General features: G+C 42.2%; 1 long non-coding RNA gene across 3 annotated transcripts in view; it reads right to left on the bottom strand.

Moving 5' to 3' along the window:
• The window catches only part of LOC143835499 (uncharacterized), a 441,550-nt gene that overhangs the window by 401,639 nt on the left and 16,060 nt on the right, over positions 1-23,851 (bottom strand). The window contains exon 2 of one of the 3 annotated variants that reach the window (XR_013230178.1): positions 1,120-1,219. The exons of the other annotated variants lie outside the window; for them this stretch is intronic. This is a non-coding gene — a long non-coding RNA (uncharacterized LOC143835499). The remainder of the gene's footprint in view (positions 1-1,119; positions 1,220-23,851) is intronic. 3 annotated transcript variants of the gene reach the window in all.

Here is a 23,851-nt window from a genome sequence, read left to right on the forward strand (position 1 = left end):
TCCCCTCTGATGCTCTAAAATGAATGCTACTTCAGTGTCCCTTTACAAATCTGAAATTTTGCAAGTTTGCTATTTTCAAGAGATTTTTGTGACAATAAGTTATTTTAAAATCGTGAAGTCAACAGAATTCAATATATGACGTCACCCTCACAAGCAACAGAATACCCAAGAGTTCAACAGTTGCCTACTGGAAAGTTCATTCTGTGTAAAATTAACATTGACAAAGACATTTTTAATATATGTTTTAGACTGCTTTCACATTAGACACTTGAAGGATTTTTCTTTTTTTGATTGCTGTAGACCACAGTGGGGAAAGGCAAAGTTCTTGAAATATTAATTACCTTCTCTGCTCCGTTTCTCAGCAGGAACCAGTACTGTTATTAGTGAGTTTGTTAATGTCACATTTTGAAATAGTTTACTGAACAACATACCGTATTTGCCGGCGTATAAAACGACTGGGTGTATAAGATGTACCCCCAACATTTCCACTCAAAATATAGAGTTTGTTACATTACAGTACCTGTCACTGTCACCATTGTACAGCCGCAGCGCAACCACAGCACAACTGCAGCGCAACCGCAGCGCAACCACAGTGCCTCTGGCCCACCCCTGGCACTAGTGTGCAAGTGCGCATGTGTGAGCTCTGCATAGACAAGGGGCGGGCCGGAGCGCCGCTGCTTCCCGCAGAGCAGAATGGGCTGGTCATGCCAAAAAGGCTGGCACCCCTGTTTCACTGCTGATGCTCACCACGGCCATGCTGATGACCCGCCGTGGCCGCGCTGGATACTGTGCGATACTGGATGGAATGTAGAATGAGGTGGGCGGGCATCGGGAGGCCACTATGGGCAGCTATGTCTATCCCAACTGAAGTGCACCCGGCATATAAGATGACCCCCCCCCCATTTGGAGGCATGTTTTTCAGGGGGGAAAAGTAGCCTTATACGCCAGCAAATACTGTAAGTCTGTTGAAGCCATCATATAGGAAAAGGAAACATAGTGAACTGATAATTGCCCAGCATTTTCTTGACACACAAAAATGCCTGCTAAAGAATACTTGTAAAAATACTTTATAGAAATGCAGGATCTGTTTAGTATGAGAGAGAGATGCTAGCAACTTACTTGGAACATACAGCTAGACTCTTATCTGGAGAACTGGGTGACTTTGTACTAGTCTCAATTTTCTCAGAATATTCTCAAGCCCACCTATTTCACAAGGTGCCTGTTGTGGGAAGAGAAAGAGAAAGGCAATGGCAAGTCATTTTCTGACAAGGGAAAAGTGAAGTATAGGAATGTAATGTTTGTCTTCTTTATGCCTGTCACCTGGATATCAGTTTGGCATCCCAGGTTCCTATCGGAATGGCTGCTTTGTATGGTGGAATCTATGGCATTGTACCCTTCTGAGGTCCATCCCCTCCTCAAACCCCACTCTCTCCAGGCCATTTTCCTTCAAATATCTTAGAATTTCTAAACTTGGAGCTGTTAAATCTACCTCCTTTCCTTATAACAGCCAAGCTACCTCTGTGTCAAGCTTTCCCTCTCCCCTGCCCCTGGTAGCCTCTACCTAGGAAAATTGTGGCCCAGTTTTGTGATGCTGACCAATGGGCCAGGCCCACTTGTTTGGTAAGGAACTCTCAAATATTTGGGAGATGGCACTTCAGGTTGCCCGCTGCCCCTCTCCCCAAATTATTATCATTATCATTAATAATTATTATTATTATTTAATTTATATTATTCTAACATCTTCTTCCTTGCTTTGTTAAAAAATAATTGCTTCAGATGAAGGACATAACTATACAGAAGACTTGGTAGTGCAAAGAACTGGCTATTCAGGTAAAATATACTTATATGCTTGAAATGTTTATTGCACAAATAAACATTTGACATTTGTTCTCTCTTTTCACAAGATGCAAGATCTACATTCAGGTGGAAAGCAAAGTAAAGTGGGGCAGATGGGAAAAGAACTTGTTTTTATTTATTAAGTTCTCCATACCCGAAGGCTATTCACAGAGGGAAGTATAGTAGTTGCCATCAGGGAGAACTTTGTACTCTGTTGTTTTAAAGATAAGCTCGGTTGTCATTTCAGAAAATGCCACCTGTTGCTCTCCCTCAGCCAGAGGTATCAAAAATGATAGCATTAAATGTGCACGTGAAGGAAAACACACAGTAAGACAGAAAAAGAGAAGAGTTGGACAGAAAAGGAATACAGAACCCTCTTTTTCTAAAGGCCAAACTAAAAGCATTTGGTTCCTCTCTACATAATCACCCTTTTCCAGAAGAATATCACAACAGGACATAAGTAATCTGCAACATGAAACTAACTTCTCTACAAAAGCAGGACAAAAAACTTTTCAACTTTTTACAGGCCACAAGTAGTCACAACCACCACCATACCAGTAATATTGTTAACCTTTTCCAGCATACTCTCAATTTAGCAGAGAAATCTGTCCTATCAAGAAGATTATCCTTCTGTTCCACTAAACCCACATAGACACAACAGCTCTGTGGAGACCTGGGGACCCTTTTTCTACTTGTCTACAATTAAAGAAATACTTGTACCATAGCACAGAACAGTGCACACTTGGACTTATTTCTACCTATTCCTCCTCACAGCTTCAACAATCTTTTGGCAAATAGTTGCCTCCTCAATCTTCCACCATGAACAGAATAATGGTGGCTAATTAGCTCCCACTCAGTGCTATGGAAAGAAGGACTCTATGTGGACTTCCCATGAAGGCTGCCACACTGCATTGGACCTACATATAGAATGCTTCCACCACCAGGCCCAAGCTGAAATAATCAACAAAAAAACACCACTCAAGATCCAATCTCAGCTGATCAGAGGTGACAATGAAGAAAAGTTGTTTTTTTATAACTGTCTTCTCACTGCCCAAAGGTATGCTGGTGGGTGGGGTGTGGTGTGCTGCTGCTGCAGCACAGTGCTAGCTCACAAGATATGCCTTGAGTTGTAACAGCTGCTGAGTAAAGATTCTGACTGGAACTAGACTTCCTACAGTCACAGGGCTGCATTGAAAGGAATGTCCTTTAGCAAGGTCATTCATAAGCCATGAGTCAAATTCAGGGAGTTACCAGAGCCAGGAGAGTCCAAAGAGCAAAAACAGGATATTGAAATTGATGCAGAATTATACGGATACAAATTTGGGGAGGGAAGGCAGGCTGAAGCAGCCTTCTCCTGAACATACATGGGTCTGAGCACTTTGTTTTTAAGCCAACTGTTTACAAAAAATGACTTTTGGGGCTCCAGGGACCATGTCCAGCCTTATCATAACTCAAGCAGGCAAAACACAGTCCTGTTTCTGTTTTCTGGAGATGGGGAATGAGCTGGGAAAGAGGGGTGAGTGGGTTAATGCAGCCTTCTTCCAATCATCCAGGCACACATACTGCTTGTCTTAAAGCCTACCATTCACACACAAGCAGGCTTTGTGCTCCAGCTACCATGTACCATGTCTCAGAAATCCACCCAGACTTAAATAGAGTCTAAAACACCATAAATCCCCCCCCAAAAAGGGGCAGGGGATGCTGTACTTTCGGGCGTTAGCAATGCAGAAGTGTTACTTTTGTATTAAAAACGCATCTGTGTTGTAGCACTACCACATAGGAATGTGGAGTTGCCTTAAAAAAAAAAAACACTAAATTCGGGGTTCGGGTGGGGAAAGAAATTTCAGTCCATGAGAGAACTGCTGTGCTGTGACTGGTGGCTTGCTGTGATTGACAAGTCAAAGAGCAGAGGGGGGGGGGAGAAGTTCATTTTGCTTTCCCTTGCAGCCTTGTTGGGAAGCAAAAAGCCACAATGGGGCAGAGGGAAAATGCAGGAGGGGTCTCCCGTGAGGAGGACTGCAAATGTGAGGTTTACCATCCCATGTTTACAAGCAGGAAACCACTCACATTTCAGCCTTCCATGTGGAAATGGTCTGAGTAAAGATGAGGATGATGACAGGAGTGCAAAAGTCTGCAATTCACAAGTCCTCTAAATTTTTAAAATAGATTTTACAGTTAAACACCATAGGAATGGAAAACAAAGCTTAAATGTTAAACTTTTGTAATAAGTTAAATGTTAAACTTTCATAATAAGTCATCTCTCAAGGCTAAACAGAGCAGGCTCCGCCAACCTTTCCTCATATATCTTGGTCTCCAAACCCCTCACCATCTTTGTTGCCCTCCTCTGGACACGCTCCCGTTTGTCTATATCCCTCTTCAACTGGGGTGCCCACAACTGAACACAATACTCCAAGTGAGACCAAACCAGAGCAGAGTAAAGCGATACCATCACCTCCCGTGATCTAGACATGATACTCCATTTGATACAGCCCAAAATCCCATTTGCCTTTTTAGCCACGGAGTCACACTGCTGACTCATGTTCAATGTAAGTTCCTTTTTGCACATACTACTGCCAAGACAAGTCCTTTTTGCACATACTCCCGCCAAGACAAGTCTTCCCCATCCTATATTGGTATGTTTGATTTTTCCTACCTAAATGCAGAACTTACATTTGTCCTACCGAATTTCATATTATTCAGTTTAGTCCAGTTCTCAAACCTATCAAGATCATCCTGTATTCTGATTCTGTCTTCTGGTGTATTTGCTAACCCTCCCAGTTTATTATTGTCTGCAAATTTAATAAGTATTCCCTATAATCCCTCATCCAAATAATTTATAATTATGTTGAACAACACAGGCCCCAGGACAGATCCCTGGGACACTCCACTTGTCACTCTTCTCCAAGAGGATGCTGAATCATTAACAAGCACCCATTGGGTACAATCTGTCAACCAGTTATCAATCCACCTGAGAGAATTAGGATCCATACTGCATTTTACCAACTTGTCAACAAGAATATATTGTAGAACTTTATCAAGAGCTTGACTGAAATTCAGATAAACTATGTCCAAGTGGAATGCGAAGAAAAGTTGGTTTGTGGTGCTTCACCTTTTCTTTCCAAGTGGCTTAAGGTCACCTGCCCTCGGCTCCAGAGACATGCAATGGATCTCTATGCACTCTTTCCAGATATTTGAGTGGATTGAAAAATCACGTTTTAATATTGAGGAGGGATTAGCCTGAACTGTCAGCATCACTCTTGTACCTATGAAGCTACATGTTTTAGATCAGGGGTAGTCAAACTGCGGCCCTCCAGATATCCATGGACTACAATTCCCAGGAGCCCCCTGCCAGCATTCGCTGGCAGGGGGCTCCTGGGAATTGTAGTCCATGGACATCTGGAGGGCCGCAGTTTGACTACCCCTGTTTTAGATGGAGGTTTGCTTCTTATGTGCAATTCTGTCGTGCGAATCAACAAATGGTAGATAGGTAGGCTGATGAGCTCTGTTTTAAAATTTTAATCTTTGTACTAGTTTTATAAGGTAAGCGGCCTTGAGCCTGCTGTGCAAGGAGGGAGAGCTTAGACATTTAATAATAATAGACAGAAAGAACATATGATGCCAGCGATGATGACGTAGACCAAGACCAAGACAGTCTGAGATTGTCCAGTGCTGTCCAATATTGTCCAGCACTATCCAACATAATTTTGCCTTTTGGTACTGTCCATTGGGTTTGGTACTGTCTATTGGGTTCTATGGAGCCCTACAACACCTTCTAGAAGCAACACCCAAAAATGATGTGCTTATCATCATGGGGGATTGGAATGCTAAAGTAGGAAGCCAAAAGATAACTGGGATAACAGGGAAGTTTGGCCTTGGAGTACAAAATGAAGCAGGGCACAGGCTGGTAGAATTTTGTTAAGAGAATACAATGGTCATAGCAAACACTCTTTTCCAACAACCCAAGAGACGACTCTACACATTGACAAATCTGAGCAACCATAAAGCTAGTGGAGGTGACAACATTCCAGTTGAACTATTCAAAATCTTAAAAGACGATGCAGTAAAAGTGCTACACTCAATATGCCAGCAAATTTGGAAAACTCAACAGTGGCCACAGGATTGGAAAAGGTCAGTTTACATTCCAATCCCAAAGAAGGGCAATGCTAAAGAATGTTCAAACTACCGCACCATTGCACTCATTTCTCATGCTAGCAAAGTTGTACTCAAAAATCCTACAAGCTAGGCTCCAGCAATATGTGAAACGAGAACTTCCAGAAGTACAGGCAGGATTTCGAAGCGACAGAGGAACTAGAGATCAAATTGCCAATGTATGCTGGACCATGGAGAAAGCTAGGGAGTTCCAGAAAAACATTTACTTCTGCTTCATTGACTATGCTAAAGTCTTTGATTGTGTGTTATTAAAGAGATGGGAATACCAGAGCATCTTATCTGTCGCTTGATAAACCTATATGCTGGTCAAGAAGCAACAGTGAGAACCGGGCATGAAATGACTGATTGGTTCAAAATTGAGAAAGGAGTTTGGCAAGGCTGTATACTGTTGCCTTGCCTATTTAACTTGTATGCGGAGCACATCATGAGAAAGGTGGGGTTAGATGAATCACAAACTGGGATCAAGATTGCAGGGAGAAATATCAATAACCTCATATATGCAGATGATACCACTCTAATGGTAGAAAGCGAAGAGGAACTAAAGAGCCTGTTGATGAGGGTAAAGGAGGAGAGTGCAAATGTTGGCTTGAAATTCAACACCAAGAAAACAAAGATCATGGCATCCGGCCCTGTCAATTCCTTGCAAATAGTGGGGAAGAAATGGAGATAGTGACAGATTTTATTTTCCTGGGCTCCAAGATCACTGCAGATGGGGACTGCAGCAAAGAAATTGAAAGACACTTGCTCCTGGGGAGGAAAGCTATGGCAAATCTAGATAGCATCCTAAAAAGCAGAGACATCACCCTACCAACAAAAGTGCGTTTAGTCAAGGCTATGGTATTCCCAGTTGCAATGTATGGCTGCAAAAGTTGGACCATAAGGAAGGCCGAGTGTCAAAGAATTGAGGCTTTTCAACTCTGGTGCTGGAGAAGTGATTGAGTGGTTGAGGGCAAAAGAAGAAGGAGACAACAGAGAATGAAGTGGCTGGATGGAGTCGCTGAAGCAGTTGGTGCAAATTTAAATGGATTCTGGGGAATGGTAGAAGACAGGAAGGCCTGGAGGATCCTTGTCCATGGGGTCGCGATGGGTCGGACATGACTTCGCACATAACAACAACAACAACATCCAACATCATCCAGCACTGTCCGATGAACATTCTAATTATATCTGAAGTAGCAAGCAGTGGCTTATGAAAGCTCATTCTCTGCCACAAAGGTTGTTTATATTTAACTAGAAGAAGAAGAGTTGGTTCTTATATGCCATTTTTCTCTACCCGAAGGAGTCTCAAAGCGGCCAACAGTTGCCTTCCCTTTCCTCTCCCCACAACAGATACCCTGTGAGGTGGGTGAGGCTGAGAGAGCTCTGATATCACTGCTCGGTCAGAACAGCTTTATCAGTGCCGTGGCGAGCCCAAGTTCACCCAGATGGCTGCATGTGGGGAAGTGCAGAATCAAACCAGGCATGCCAGATTAGAAGTCCGCACTCCTAACCCCTACACCAAAATAGCAAGAAAGCCCACTGCAACCAGGAATTATATAGGCGCTAGGACCCAGGGAACACTGGCAGGCCCAGATCTCTCTCTCGCAGCAGGATCCATAAGAGGTAATCAGGACTCCTTCATAGGAAAGCAAGGGTTGTTTGCAGTTTCAGGCTCTTTCGTAGTTTGTCTCTGTCTGTCTCTCTCTCTCTCCCTCGTAGCAGGAGCCATAGCATAAGGTGACCAGATTGTCCCACTTTTGGAGAGACATCTGGGGTCACCTGGCAAATTGTACTTATGTTGAAATTATATTACAATACTATTTTTGCGTTCTATGTGTTCTATGAAAATTTTTGTTGCTCCTTATAGACCAATTTTTAAATCAAGACCCCCCCCCCCCGCTTCAATGGTGTCCCGCTTTACCAATGTTAAAATCTGGTCACCTTACCTTTGCAAGTAATCAGGGGTAGTTTGTTGTTTGGCAGGGCTCTCTGTGTTTCTGTGTATCTCTCTCAGGCATCTGAGATCAAAGTGGCTAGCGTCCAGGGAAATAGGATGGGAGCTGGAGCAGGAGGGCCAATGATTGGCCTTATTCCATCTCGGACAGCCAGGACACTCTCCACCCCCAGGGCTGTTTCACGAATCTTAAGATGAGTAATAGATAAGGATGTGCTGTGGGACAGCTACAACCACAACTACCCATCTTGATCTAATGCCAGTATTGTTTGCTCCAAACCTACCAGGTAAAATATATATTTCTACGAGTATGGTGTTGTAGGTAAGAATGTAAGTGATGACCAGGAATGTGCCTGGTTCAAATTTTATTTATGATTGTCAAGTGTCAGCAGTCCTGTCTTTTGACATATCACATATTGTTATCACAAAACCTGCAGTTATCACAAAACCATTTTGGTTCAACTGATGTTTATTCATAGTTTTTGATATATAGGCCAATTACAATTTTGTGAGAAAAAAAGTGGCATTTCCCTTGTTTAACGTTACTCAGTGCTCTTCTATATAGTCATTTTGAAAATTACTCATGCAAATAATTTGCATATGAATCTTTTGGTCCAGATAGTTGTGAAGATCACATGTGAAAATGATATTAAATTTAAATCTCCTCTCCCCCTAGTCATCATCAAAGACAGGGCTGGAAAAAAATGGGAACATGAATAGAACAAAAATGTTTACATAGCTCAAGGCATTCGAGAGACTGCTGGAATCATGGAAAAATGCAGCAGAAACTTTCTTGTTGGAATCAAGACTACAGTTATTGGAATATATAAGCTGTTCAGGTAAGTTCAGTGAAAAAGTAGATACTGAGATGATGCTTCAAGATGATCTTGTGGTTTTGAAAAAATCCTTTAAAATATCCTCAAAACCTTTTATGATAATTTTGACATTGAAATGACTATATAATGATTATGTCTTGAGGTAACAGGCTAAATACTGCATTTGGCAGTCAAGTAAAATGGCACCCATATTTAAAAATAGATTACTGACATTGGCTGCAACCCACAAAATGAATTTCTACTCCGGAAATTAAAAATGGGGGTGAATTAATTAATTTGGAATGTAAAACTCATTCTGAGCAGCAGGGGACTCTATTTATTGGCTGGGAACTAGCCAATCATGCAACACACTCTGGCATCATGGCACAGCTAGAGGCCAGCCCCCTTTTCCCCTTGTGGCCAGTAGTCCTGCACTATCTGATTATCCTCAACCAGAGAGGAAGAAAGTTTTTGCCTACCAGAAACCCCCAGTTATTCCTCATCTGGTAAAACAGTCAATTTTAAACTGATGTATCCCATGAAGCGAACCTTTAACTGTGAAAACCCATGCCACAATGCATTTGTGAGTCTTGTTTTTACTATAGCAGGGCGACATAGCTACTAATCTGCAATTTTCTCTTAATGGAGCATGCTAACATCCCAGGGAAATCTCCGAGCAATTGCATTGATTTCTATAAGAATATGGCTCTCATAGCTTGTTCCTATGTGGTCTGTTGATTTGTGCCTTTGATCATGTGCCTACAATTCTCCTCACCAGTTAAAGAGATCTGTTCATTTATCACAACTCCTCATATTAAAATTCACTGTACTGGAGATAATTTTCCATTCTATCCTATTGCCATCCAAAGAAAGAGTAGACCTACATCTTTTAAGTTGCAGTTGTCCTTGGCTCCATTATTCACTTTGCTAAGGCCTGTATAAATATTTTTTTGAGAGCAACAAATGGATTTTTTAAAAGATGAATCAGGAAGAGTATGAGACAGGATGAGTAGAAGTAAGAGTGCTAGGAAAAAAGGGTAAGAATGGAAAGGAGAAGATAGCATTCTAAGCAATCATAGAATACAGAATAATTTGGGCAAAAGAAACAACATCTAATGAAGATTTCCTCGAGGAATGCTGTTTTATTTATTAATTTGCTTAGTGTCTTAATGGGTACAGAAAGTTTCACCTGGCCCTATACTTCAAAGTTTTGCACTGCAAACTACTGTGTGTGTGTGTGTGTAATGATTACTACTGATATTTATGAAGCGCAAACAAAGAAAATACTAGTTAGCCCTTAAACTACATAGAAATAGAAACATCAGAGATGACAAATGAAAGAAAATCCGTTTCACAGCTGTCATACTTTTTACAAGTTCATGCATCACGTTGTCAAAAGGACATTGAAGGGGCATTATAAGGTCAATTTAAGCTTTCTAAAAGCCTAGATCATGGCTCTCTGAGAAATGGGAAATGACTCAGTTCATTTTCATTGACCAAGAAAATTACATTTCAGTTTTAAACTAATGTAGCTGTGAAGGTAGTGCTATGCTGTACAGTGCACATGTGGCATCCTCTTTAAAAATATGGTTAATTCTTTCCATGATATTTCATTTTAAAATCCTTACTTGCCAGCATGCTAGATTATTGTGGCTGTCATGAAACTGAAAATTTAATGGTACTTGCTGGTGGGATGGACCTAAGCAAACTTTCTTGAACCCTCTGATAAAACTATATTTGCAAAGCATTATCATTTATACTTACCAGTTCCCTTTAATTTAATTATGGAATGAGATACACTGGTATTTCAAAGCATTTTAGCATAGCTCTGAATTCAAAGTTTTGGTGTAATACCAGCAGGTTGGATCTAGGGCTATTTTTTTTAATCCATTGTTTAATGCAGTTTCAATGTACTTCAGAAGCAGATTTTCCTGTTTTGCACAGGAAAATGGAGCTGGGAAAGCACATTGAAAGTATATTATCCAACGTCTGTAGAAAGATCCCCAGTCAGGGTTTTTTAAATTAAATTTTGCCCAGATCTCATCATTACTACAAAGTTCCCTACCCATGTTGTTTTTGTCCATGCAGGTCCTATGATACCCAGTGTAGTATTTTCAGGTGGTGAAAAGGAGTACCTTCCCTATTCTGGAGGAAAAGTTAGATCCAGTCAATATCACTCCTCCTTATTCAGAGGCTTTCCCATCTGTTTAGTGAGAATAGCTAAATTTGCTGAATTATGGAATACAATTGTAGTACAGATACATTTCCACTAATGGCTTACAATTAATTATGTGAAGAGTGTCAGTATTGAAGGGGGAGAAACATCATATTTTGACTATCTATGCACCTGTAGTCCCATTTAGGATTTTGTCCTGACTCCTCCAGGATACAGACCTCAACCAAATGCCTGGTGAAGGAGCTCCTTTTTGCAGGCCGTGCGGAATTGTTTAAGCTCCATCAGGACCCTGATCTCCTCTGGGAGCTCGTTCCACCAGGTGGGGGCCAGAATGGAGAAAGCTCTGGCCCTAGTTAAGGTCAAGTGGGCTTCCTTGGGTCCAGAGATCACCAGGAGGTTGGAGCTGGTGGAGCATAAGGCTCTTTGAGGCATGTAGGCAGAGAGGTGATCCCTTAGGGACACTGGGCCCAGACCACGTATGGCCTTAAAGGTGATGATCAAAACCATAAGCCTGATCCAGAATTCAACTGGAAGCCAGCACAGCTGCTGGAGGATGGGCTGGATGTGGGACCTCCTTGGTGCTGCTGTGAGGACCCCGGCATCTGCATTCTGGACCAGTTGCAGTTTCCAGATCAAGGATGATGGCAGGCCAGTGGAGAGCGAGTTGCAGAAGTCCAATCTAGAGGTGACCGTCACATGGATTACTGTGGCTAGGTGTTCTGGGGCCAAGTAGGATGCTAGTAGTTTGGCTTGGCGGAGGTGGTAAAATGCCAGCCACACTACCATCATAATCTGAGCCTCCTTAGAGAGGGAGGCATCAAGAATCACTCCCAAATTCCTGGCGGAGTTGGCAGCTGATAGTTGTACTCCGTAAATGTTGGGTAGGTCTACTCAGAGGTCATTGTAAAGCTAGTTTTAAATACTGAACTGAAAAGAACCAGTTGCCACTATGTGGGGGGAGTGCCATGCAGAATCAAAAATATTATGGTACCACATGCAGCAAAAATTCCTTAGGGACTGCAGCAAAAATTCCTTAGGGACTGTATTTCCCCCCGAGCTCCCACCAATACTCATACTGCAGCTACCACAATATCACAGCACACAGCCCATTTAGTTAAATATCTCTCCTCCAATTGGACAATTGTACCCCATCTTCTCTGAATAGGGCTTGCTGTCTTTGGGTAATGTCCAGGTGCTCTATAACCTACCCCAGCTTTAGCTACAAACTAGGCAACCACTTTATTAGCCTTCTTCTGGCCAAATCCATGCATCCTGGGAAATTTGCTCCATGCCAAGTGCAATGTTCTAGAAGTCACAACCATAGTATGGAGACCTTAGGCAGTTGCTCTTGTATACATTGTAAATCTCATAGGATTGTCTTTGAGAGGCCCTGGACAGACATTCCTGGGATGTCGCCATTACCTGGCTGCAATAGTATAAGGTCCGGTGTCCTCACTGATATAGACAAAGTTTCTAGTAATGATGACCATTATGCAGCACTGGGCAAACTATGCCGTCTGAACACACCCAGCCGGATCTTGCAGCATAGCGAACATCCCAATATATAACATTGTGGCCTATGATGAATACAGCTAGCCTAGACAACATCATTCCTGCAAAACAAAAGTCAAATAAACAGGGCCGGCCTGACATACCGCTAGTATGTTGAAGAGCACCACCGGCCCAACAACTTGATTACCTCCACTGTTGAATCATGTATTGCAGCCTGCATAGCTGTCCCAATTCAAAATGAATGTGTCCTATATTGCTCAGCAGGTAGGCCCAATCATACCAAGCATGCCCTCATTACCACTGCAAATCAATATTGTGAAAGGCACGTTTCATCTGCATGTATAAAAAGTGGCCCTTGAACTTCTGGCCATATCTGCAGGTATGCCTGCATGCTGCGCATGGGACAGGGGTGTTCCTTTTGCATTGACTGCAGAACAACTGACACCCCCTGCCCTGACTGATCCATCTTAGACTGCTGCAGTTCGTTGCCCATATATGCAGTTCGTTGCCCATGGCCAAAACATCCCGAATACACAGTACTCTGCCCCCTGAGTCACCAGCTCACGATTCCTAAATCTCCCATAGAAGGACTGTGCGTTAGCTAGGGAATCGCACAAGGTGGATCCCCCAGCCTAAAAAGCGTGAGCTACAAGAGAGCAACCATCAAGCCACACGCTAAGGAAATGCATGGAAGTGAAGTAACACTATATCTGCTTCCAGTGCCCACCCTCACACCCATCTCCCTCTTCCTTCTCCTGGGGATGTTTTTTTTTTTTTTTAAGCAAACTGACTGGAGCAACAAATAGGCATTCAATTGTGCAGGCAAAGCAAAGCCAAAAAAAAAAAAATCCCCACAGTTTAAACACAATGCATGCCTCTCTAATGCCCCCCCCCCAAAAAAAATCAGGAGCAAGATTAATTTTTTAATGATTACAGACTCGTGATTCCATAAGGAGTGGCATTAGATGCATAGGCATTTTAATGGAGAAGTCTTACTTTAAAAAAATTAGCTGGCACTGTGGGCCCTTTAAAGCATGGAGAAATGGGATTGGCTGCCTGGTTTGATTGACAGGCAGAAGAGAGTCATGTGTAAAGCGCGTTGCTCTCTTCCACTATTTCAAGCAAGCATGCGGAGTGTAAGGAGCGTGAGAAGGTGGCAGATGAAAGTGAGAAAGCCAAAAGGTAAGGAATGGCTGGAGGCATGATAATTTTTAGTACTATGCCATTTCACTGGCATAATGCTATTTTTTAAAAATGTGCAGAACTCTCCTTTGTCTCTGCCAGGTGAATTTGGGTATTAGTGTTAGGTTATTTTAGTGTGTATTCAATATGGATATTGGGGCATAAATTAATAACTCCAGCTTTGGATAAAATAATAGTACAAAATATTCTTTTTAGTCTTCAAGACTGCAAAATTAGTTAAGAAGTTGCTTTGGCAAGTTTGTGTAAATATGAAAATATCAATGTAGTCCATAAGGAACAAAAAGTTACATATGCATCTGGAATTACTGTGAAAAAGGGTTGGCATTAGTCAGGCATGTGGCACTAGCCTCAGCTTCTTCTTGTTGATGTCAAAGAAAATAACCAGCTCAGTCTGATGCAAACAGAAAGAGGTTTTAATTTTCACTCCCTTCCCAGAATTTAGTGTTTTTAAATATATGCTTTGAATAATGTGCCAAGGTAATATTAATACACCCTATAAAAATAGTCACATGTCTACCAAGGGCAGCTTAGCTTAGCTGGGATACCAAAAGATATCCCAGACAGAAAAGATTCTGGGTGTGGCCTTTACAAGGGTATGTTTGGCTCAAGCCTGTGGTCCTTCAGGTCTACAGCAAGAGAGGAGTTTGGACTTTAAATTATTTTCATTCACTGCCAAAATACTGATTTGAAAGTAAAATGCACCCACAAAATGACAGGCGGTGTGTAAACTGTTGTAAAAATTGTAGTTACCATAATTACATGGAGCATTTTACAAGCAACCAGGGATTACTTTGGATAGATGAATGAAATGTACTCCATTTCTGCATTTTGTTCACACCTCTGTCACCAAAGAAGTATTCTAGAACAACCTAATGATGGAGAGGTTATGTTATCATATTTGAACACTTTCTAGCAGAAAGACTTCCAAAGAGCTTATAACAGATAGGAGCACCAGGAGAACATTGTTTCCCTCTTCCAAACTTTATTGACTAAACTCAAATTTAGTTGAGTTGTCTACAGTTTTTTTTTTTTTTAATATTCACATGAAGAATTAAGCATGCCTTTTATTTTCCTCAGCCATGCCACCAGGTTTGAGACAGAGAAGGCTCTAAGACCTGTTATGGTATGCAAAAATTATTTTCTCTCTGATTTTATAGTTTTAAAATTCTGGAAATCTGAGAATAATTAGAAACAGTGAAAATCAAAATGAGCCAGAGGTGAAAGCTGGCAGCAAATTAATCAATTTATTCAAAGTAAATTTTAATAGTTTGGTGTTGCTTGTTAGATGCCTTGAGGGGCAAAGGTCTAAAACTCTACATACATTTCCCACAGCTCACTTCTACAGTGATATCATTCTGATATATTAGGTGTTGGTTCTCATAATATATCCATAACATAAGAGCTTGTGGAAATAGTTTCCATGAGCCAGATGATCGGTACTTTGGGTATTTGTCATTTGACCTTGTACATATTTTGCTTCCAGAAGAGTCTGTACCCTGAAGGGTCAAATCATGTGAACTTTTAAGGAATAATGCTCACCTCATCACTTCCCAGTCTCCCTCTATCCAACATAACAGCTAAGAAAATGTATTTATTTACATAATGCATCTTGTTTATCCTGGATGCTTTAGGCTGATCCTGCATGGAGAAGGGGGTTGAACTAGATGGCCAGTATGGCTCCTTCCAACGCTAAGATTCTATGATCATTTATATGACGGCGAAGACAGAGAGACATGTCAAGGGCTTCATTAGACAAGATGCTGGGAGATCCATGCCTGAATCTCTCTAGTATTTTTAAACGTGTGCCAATTTTGCGTGGGGTAATGGTATGGAGGAGGAAGAAGTTTAATTCTTCCACTTAGGGTGGTGACTGGAAGGATGCTTACTATGGGAGAGTCTTGCCTGTATCACTTCAGGTAGTGATTACATTTTTAAACCATCCTCTAGGTTAACAATCCCCTGCACGTAGAAAGCTAGCACAGCAGTAATATCTCTGCAAAGTCTTAATCTATACTCCTGTTAACCTGATCCGTGTCACTCACCTACAACTTCTAGTCTCTAACTCTCAGAACTCAGGATCTAATTGATTAAACTGCTCCATGTGGGTTTTTAACTTTTTCTCTTTCTCAGGTACTGTCCTGTAGATGAGTCAGATGGTAACCCTGGAGTTCTGATTAGTGGCTTCACTTGGGCAGGGTGGAAATTAGCTCAGTTGTCCTAAGGATGAGCTGCCATGAAGCCCCATGACCCTAGAGAACCTTGATACATTGGTAGTGACTTCTAGAAATGACATTTGCCTAAGGTGACCAGATTGTCCCACTTTTGGAGGGACATCTGGGGGCACCTAGCAAATTGTACTTATGTTGAAATTTAAAATATATATATTACAATACTATTTTTGCATTCTATGCGTTCTATGAAATTTTTTGTTGCTCCATATAGACCATTTTTAATCAAGAACCCCCCCAGTCAATGGTGTCCCGATTTACCAGTGTCCCGATTTACCAGTGTCACCTTACATTTGTCACAAGTTGGGTTGAGGTTACCTGACCCAACTTGCAGACAGACATGATATCAAATAACTAAGCGCTCCAGCCCTGACTGGTCTTAATAGAGCTTAGTAGTGCTATAGAGGGGAAGGTACGTGGATTGCAGATCATAGAGCTCCACAGAAGAGCAAATGAGGCCCTTCACAGCCATTTTGTCTCAGAAAAATAATGGCATGGAAGGCAAGCCTGAAGTCTGTCTTCCTATGTGCCGTGCTTGTGAGACTAATCAAGCACAGTTGCCTGGGAATGTTATAGATCTCCAACATTGTCTCTACCTGTAAGTCAGGACAAAGAACCTTGACCCAACTTTTAGTAGATAGTGTGCCTAGTTTAGCTTTTAGGCATCAACAAGAAGCTGGCTGTTGGTGCTACTTCATACACTACACTCGGTGATCTCAGGACCCCATAAATCACTAAGACTGCCTCTACCTGAATTGGAGCATATTTATGCTGTCAGAGATATGGCACACAGCTACCTGAATAGCCTTTAAAGAAGTATCAAAGTTCTTTGCCTATTTAAAATATGCTTAGTTAAACATATTCATATTTTCCATGGGAATGGTAATTAATTCAAAATCTGGGAAGCAGCCCTGAATTTGGTCACTTTATAGATGCTAAAATTGTGAAATATTGCCTGTTAAAACACTAATTTACAAAATACGTTAGAATATTTCCATTTAGCTGGGAAATCTATCAAAGAGACAAAGCATCCAAGCTTGATGCCTGAACAAATGTCTGCTTGAACAAATTTATTAATTACTTATCGCCTTAGTCTTAGTAGGATGCCTTATTAGGTTAACAAAACAAAACAAAACCAATCATCAAGAGAAATTAGAATTACTGCTAGTAGGGTAAACTGCTTTTAGCCTGGCTGAAGGATCACCAACATTGCAAGGGTGAACTGAAATACAAAGAATTGTTTTTAAAAATGAGCAACTAATGAACAAGAACAAGTCATATCACCTTTATTTAAAGCTGCTGTGTGCAAGAAACAGTCTGGTTTTCTCAGTGGGGTTTCTGATATTCTCTGATCTGTGCAGTTTAGAAGATAAAAGGTGCTCTGCATGAGCCGGCAGTATACAAAGAGGAATTGCAAAAAAAAAAAAAAAAGACATTATGGTTGTAGATTGTATTTACAGGGCACGAATTGGACTGGTTTGCCAGGATGGACATGATATCAAATAACTAAGCGCTCCAGCCCTGACTGGTCTTAATAGAGCTTAGTAGGGGTCAAGTGTCTATCATATATACATTTCCAGGATTTCTGCTTCTCCTGTAGGCAAATATTCAACCCACCCTCATTGCCCTCTACTCAGTGCCTTGTTAATTATTTATTCATATTCATATTCATATTCATATTCATATTCATATTCATATTCATATTCATATTCATATTCATATTCTTTATAATTATATGCCACTGCTCTCCAAAGTCTTGCGGCGGTTTACAGAAATTAATAAAAACAATAAAATCCCATAAAACCCCATTAAAACATAATTAAAACACAATATCGCGATGGCGGATAATAACCCACTCCCCTCCCCCCGTCCAGCAAGGTCTATTACTCTCTATCTGGGAGTGAGGGACTTAGTTGGTTTCGGCTAGAGATTTACAGCTGACAGTGCCGGGAGTCGCCCTGGCCTCAAACATATGCCTGGTGGAAGAGCTTTATCTTGCAAGTCCTGTGGAAAGCTGACAAATCCCTCAGGGCCTGCAGCTCTTCCGGGAGCTTGTTCCACTACATTGGGGCCAGGGCTGAAAAAGCCCTGGCCCTGGTTGAGGCCTGGCGTATGTACCGGGGGCCCAGGACCACCTGTAAATTCATACCCACAGAATGAAGAGCCCTGCAGGGGGCATAAGCAGATAAGCAGTCCTGCAGATAAGCTGGACCCAGGCCACGTATAGCCTTAAAGGTTAAAACCAGAACCTTAAACTTGATCCGGAAGCAGACTGGTAACCAGTGCAGATGGTGTAGCACTACCTGAATATGGGCCCTCCGAGATGTTCCAGTGAGGACCCTTGCAGCTTTGTTCTATACCAGCTGCAATTTCCAGGTCAAAGCCAAGAGTAGGCCCGCGTAGAGCGAATTACAGTAGTCAAGTCTGGAAGTGACTGTTGCATGGATCACTGTCACCAAGTGTTTGGAAGGCAGGTAGGACACTAATAGCCGGGCTTGGCGAAGATAGAAAAAAGCTATCCTGGCTACTTTCATGACTTGAGCCTTCATTGAAAGGGGAGGCATCAAACGTTACCTCCAAATTCCTGGCAACTTGTGCAGGTGTTAATTGCACTCCATCCAGGTATGGGAGGCCCGCTTCCTGATCCTGCCCCCTTCTACCCAGCCACAGGACCTCCATCTCGGAGGGGTGGAGTTTCAGGCAACTCTTCCTGGGCCATCCAGCCACTGCTTCTAAACATCTGGCAAATCTATCTGGGGGAGTCTGACTGGCCGTCCATTAGGAAGTAGAGCTGGGTATCATCTGCATATTGATGGCAACCCAGCCCATAGACCTGGACCAGCTGGGCTAGAGGGGGCATGTAGATGTTAAAAAGTGTAGGGGAGAATATCGCCCCCTGAGGTACTCCACATGGGAGCCCGAAAGGGACCGACAAATCTTCCCCCACTGCAACCGTCTGTGTCCAGTTCCAGAGAAAGGAGACCAGTCACTTTAGTGCGGTCCCTCTAATCCCAACCCTGGCAAGGCTAGTGGGCCAAAATCTCATGGTTGACCACATCAAATGCGGCCAACAGATCTAAAAGCACGAGAATGGTCGAGCCACCTCGATCTAGCTGGTGCCGGATATCATCTGTCAAGGCGACCAGCATGGTCTCCAACCCAAGGCCAGGTCAGAAGCCAAACTGGTATGGGTTTAGGGTCAAAGTTTCTTCCAAGAATGCTAGGTGCTGATCCACTGCAGCCTGCTCCACTAACTTGCCCTGAAACGCAAGATGTGAGACTGGGCGGTAGCTGGCGGGGTCCCGTGGGTCCAGCGATGGTTTTCTTTTCAGTAGAGGGCACACCACTGCCTCCTTGAGTCCTTCAGGGAAATCTCCCGATGTTAGGGAGAGATTTACAATTTCCCTCAAGGGAATTTCCCTCCTATCCGTTTGTCGCCCGATCTGAGCAGCCAAGATGGGCAGGGATCTGACAAGTGGTGGCCCATACTGATGGAAAAGAGAGTTAAAGAGAGCCATGGTTACTTCAGTTAAAGAGAGCCAGTTCAGTTAAAGAGAGCCATGGTTACTGAGTACCACAAAGGGTCACCAGTTCAAACCCAGCATGAATCAGTTCATGGTAGACTCAGTAGTGTAAAATTTTGTTCTGATAATTTTCTGGCTAACCAGTCAGTTACCTAACTATGCAAGTCTGTTGCAACAAAGAAAAGAAGCCAGGCGATCTCTCAAGTACTTTGGAATGAATTGGATAGTGCTGGATAGAACAAGTTACTGTGCCTCAAATTCCCCCCACCATCACACAGCTGCAGTATGAAGACAAAAATATTAGTTTCCCCCAGGATTATTGTAAGGATTACTGAGGTACTACATGTGAAACAGTGACCCTGTGGGAAACAGCACTGCAATGGAGAGAACTGTTCTTACAGTGAAGTTCCCTTCTGTTTAGTATTAGGTCAGCAGGCAGGAAAGGAATAACTCAAATTCTGGCTCAGGTGGTGGGGGCCTGGTTGGAAAGGATCTTAGAGGTAATTTATTTAACAAACAAACCAAAACACTATTCTCACTAACCTTCTGATTAATGGATCCACAAAACTAAGACTGTGACCTTTGATTTTCTAAGGGGGGCGGGAATGTTCCTATAGTCTTATTCTACTGGAAACCTAGACCCCTATAGAAAAGACAGCCAAATATATAGGAATCCCCACAGAACACCTTACAATAACTGCTAGGGCCCAAACATGAGCCTCACCCCCTGCCTCAAATGGGGCCACTGTCTCTGTACACAGTCTGCCTGCTGAACTGGTAATATGGGAAAGGGGACATGATGGAACTTCCTTGTGTCATTTAGTTCTAGGACAGCAAGTAAGAATGGTATGCATTTAACTAACTTGCATTCTGGATAAGAAAGAGTAGACAGGTCCCCTCAACCACATACATATGGATAGCATGTTCTTTCATATGAATTGCTGCAATGCCTTACTCTCAGAGCCAAAAGAGTCAATGACAAAGTTAATGCTCTGATATGGTACACAGCTACGACAAACTGTTGATGTGCTAGAACTCTTTAGAGAATGGGCTATCATCCCACCAGGTGCACTAAGACTTTTGATTTAATTAATACTGAGAAATATAATCCTATGCAGAAAACTAGATATGTTAAAATGTATTTTATTTATTTAAAATGTTTCTGTGCTGCCTTTTCAGCCAGATAGGGTCCCCAAGGTGGCATGCATCAAAACATTAAAACATTAAAATATATGATACATTAAAACAGCATTTTAAATTGTACACAAACAAACACACATAATATTAAAACAATTTAACAAAATATGTAAACACACAAATCATCACAATCAGAGAAGGGGTCATTAACAGTTAGTGGCAGGACACCAAACAAAATAAAAAAGTAGAGAGCAAGATGAATCTTCCTTAGGAAGGCATTCCAAAATTCCAGTACTACAACTGAGAAGATCTGTTCTTGAACTGCCACCTGTTTAACCTCAGATGGCAGAAAAATCTGAAGCAGGCCTCCAAAGTTGATCAGTGTGGACAAGCCGTTTTACGCGAAATTGCAGCGCATGCGCGTTTGCATCCACACATGGCGCAAATGCGCATGTGCAGGCCTGCCACGCATGCGTGGCTGCCGGATCACCCTCCCCCTCCACACCGGTCCGCAGCCTTAAAAAGGTTGCGAACCACTGATCTAGTTCAACCCCTATGCAGGACACTCACATCCCTATCACTCATCCACTGTGACCTGCCACCCCCTTAAGCCTTCACAGAATCTGCCTTTCCGTCAGATGGCTATCCAGCCTCTGTTTAAAAATTTCCAAAGATGGAGAACCCACCCCATCCCGAGGAAGCCTGTTCCACTGAGAAACCGCTCTAACTGTCAGGAACTTCTTCCGGATGTTTAGACAGAACTTCTATTGAATTAATTTCATCCCATTGGTCTGTCTTTCCAGGGCAAAAGAGAACAACTCTGCTCCATCCTCTATATGGTACCCTTTTAAATACTTGAAGATGGTTATCAAATCCCCTCTCAGTCGTCTCCTCTCCAGACTTTGATTTGTTCAGAATACTTGTAGTTTTCTTTACTGAAATTATCTTTCAAACCTTACCCCTGACTGGGAAACAGAAACTAAGATGGCACTTTCCCTACATTTAACATCAGTATTTTGTTTTTAAAAGGCCAGCATCAACTATTTCAGCTATTTCTATGATAGGAGCTGTTACTCAGTGGGGGGCAACATATTTCTTCAACAAATATGCCCTCTGAAAGCTGTATATATTAAAGAAATACTGGCACAGGATTTTTTTTAAAAGAGGAACCCTTCCCACAGCTGCCAATTTGCATATGAATGTCTTACTCGGTCTGGTTTTACCCCAGTTGGACTTTCTAAAACCCACCTGAAGAATTTTAAAAATGAAGACTTAGATTAAAAAAAAAAAAAGCAATATTTCAGGGGGGAAATCAGCAAACATGTGGAAGGTACGCATTGCCTTGCAAATGCCCCCCACAAGGAATCCATAAATATGCTTATCATAAATGAATGTACAATTTATTCTGAGGTTGTAGACATTGTGGTACAAGAAAATCTTCTGTCCTCTTCTTTGCCATACAACTATGAGCAATCAGATCTGAAATTCTGAAAAGAATGTGGGGGCAGGGGTGAGGTAATTCACCATCCAATGACAATTTGTAAAAAAAAGTGGAATTTGGGTTTCAAGGGATAAGGGATGTTGTGGAATAGGCAGGAAAAAGGTTCTGGATCAGTATCTGATATGCTTTGTTTTGAAGATTAAATGATCCCATGTAAAGAAAAGGAAAAGCAATCCACTTTGCCTTACACTCATAAAGCTGAAGGACCCATTATGCACGGCAGCAGCCATGCCATGTATAACTCTATTGAAAAACCTCAGAACATTTTTTGGACTTTTATACCATCACTCCTGGGGTCACTGGCTTCTGGCAGCTCACAACATTGCTTCTAAACTCATCCAACTACAGGAAATTTTGACTACAGGAAATCCCTCATCCAACTACAGGAAATCCCTTGGCCGGCGGCCTGATGCGGCGAGAGGCGCGAAGCGCCTATCGCCACGCCACGCCATCGGGCAGGGAGCCCCCGGCAGCCACACTCCGCATGACTGCCGGGGGCTCCCTTGGGCAGCGGCCTGACGCGGCGAGAGGCACTTTGCGCCTCTCACCGCATCAGGCCGCCGGGAAAGGAGCAACTGCAAGCCGCGCTGCGTGCGGCTCGCAGTTGCTCCAGTGGGGACTCAGAGGGAAGCGCCTGCCGATTGGTCCCTCCAGTAGTCTGCCCAGAGGAAGGGGCCAATCGGCATCCTTCCTCATCACGGACACATCCCACCTCCCAAGCCCTTACCCTTTTATTTAGTCCGCGGTGCCCGCGGCGCCGCGGGCTGTGTTAAGATAATAAATTGGAATAAGACATTTAAAACTCTATTGCAGAAAAGAGACATTAGTTTCTTCACCTTGTGCACTCCATCCAGTATGCTTCCTACCTTCTCTTATAAACATTAAAAGGCATAAGAAAACTGAAAATCAAGATTCACATAAAAGTAGCAACTTTTATAGAATTGCCTTTAAAACTATATTTGTTTAAAGCCTAAGAGTTGGAACACTTGAACTGGATCTGAAGTAATAGGTCAGCAGAAGTACCACTTTCCCCCCTCATGCTCAAGCAAAGGAAAAGGAAGCATTTATGATTCTGCTTCAAAAGTACTAATTTAGATGACATTCAAAATTGACATTTTGGAATGCTGTTTGAGTTTTTACTGCTAAGGAAATCTGAATAAGCTCCAAGGCCATTCTTTTTTTGAAAAATAGTCAGCAGACTACCCAAATACCGACAAATAAATTATTGTAATGTTCAGTGTGCGCTTTCTTCATTTGCCCCTAAATCTAGGATTCCTGTAGAGTAGACTGAACCCATATACTATTTTATCGGTTAACTCTTCAGTAGACTCCTGATTTATGAAATGAGGTGGAATATGTCATTGCACATAACACTCACACAGCTACACAAATAATACAACTCAAAATAGGTTCAGAGGGTAGCTATGTTGGTCAGCAGTAGAATGGCTAGATTTAAGTCCAGTACCACTTTAGATTTTCAGGGTATAAGCTTTTGAGAGCCAGTCAAGGGAACAGTGACTCTCAAAAGCTTAAATTCTGAAATTCTTGGTGGTCTCTAAGTTGCTACTCCTATATGCCATATATCCAGTTTTTCCTAAAATACATGATGTGACAATAAGTATATGAAGCTACAAGAAATATTACCAGCTGATGGATAGAACATGTGAAGCTTTTTTAAACTGAATCAAACTGTTGGTATATTGAGGTCAGTATTGTCTACTTGCACTGACAGTTGCTTTCAATGATATTTGGAGGTCTCTTTCATTACCTCCAGCCTGTCCCTTTTAATTGGAGGTGTCAAAGATTAAATCTTGGG

Source organism: Paroedura picta, chromosome 4 (assembly GCF_049243985.1).
Source record: "Paroedura picta isolate Pp20150507F chromosome 4, Ppicta_v3.0, whole genome shotgun sequence".
In the NCBI taxonomy this organism is placed as follows: domain Eukaryota; kingdom Metazoa; phylum Chordata; class Lepidosauria; order Squamata; family Gekkonidae; genus Paroedura; species Paroedura picta.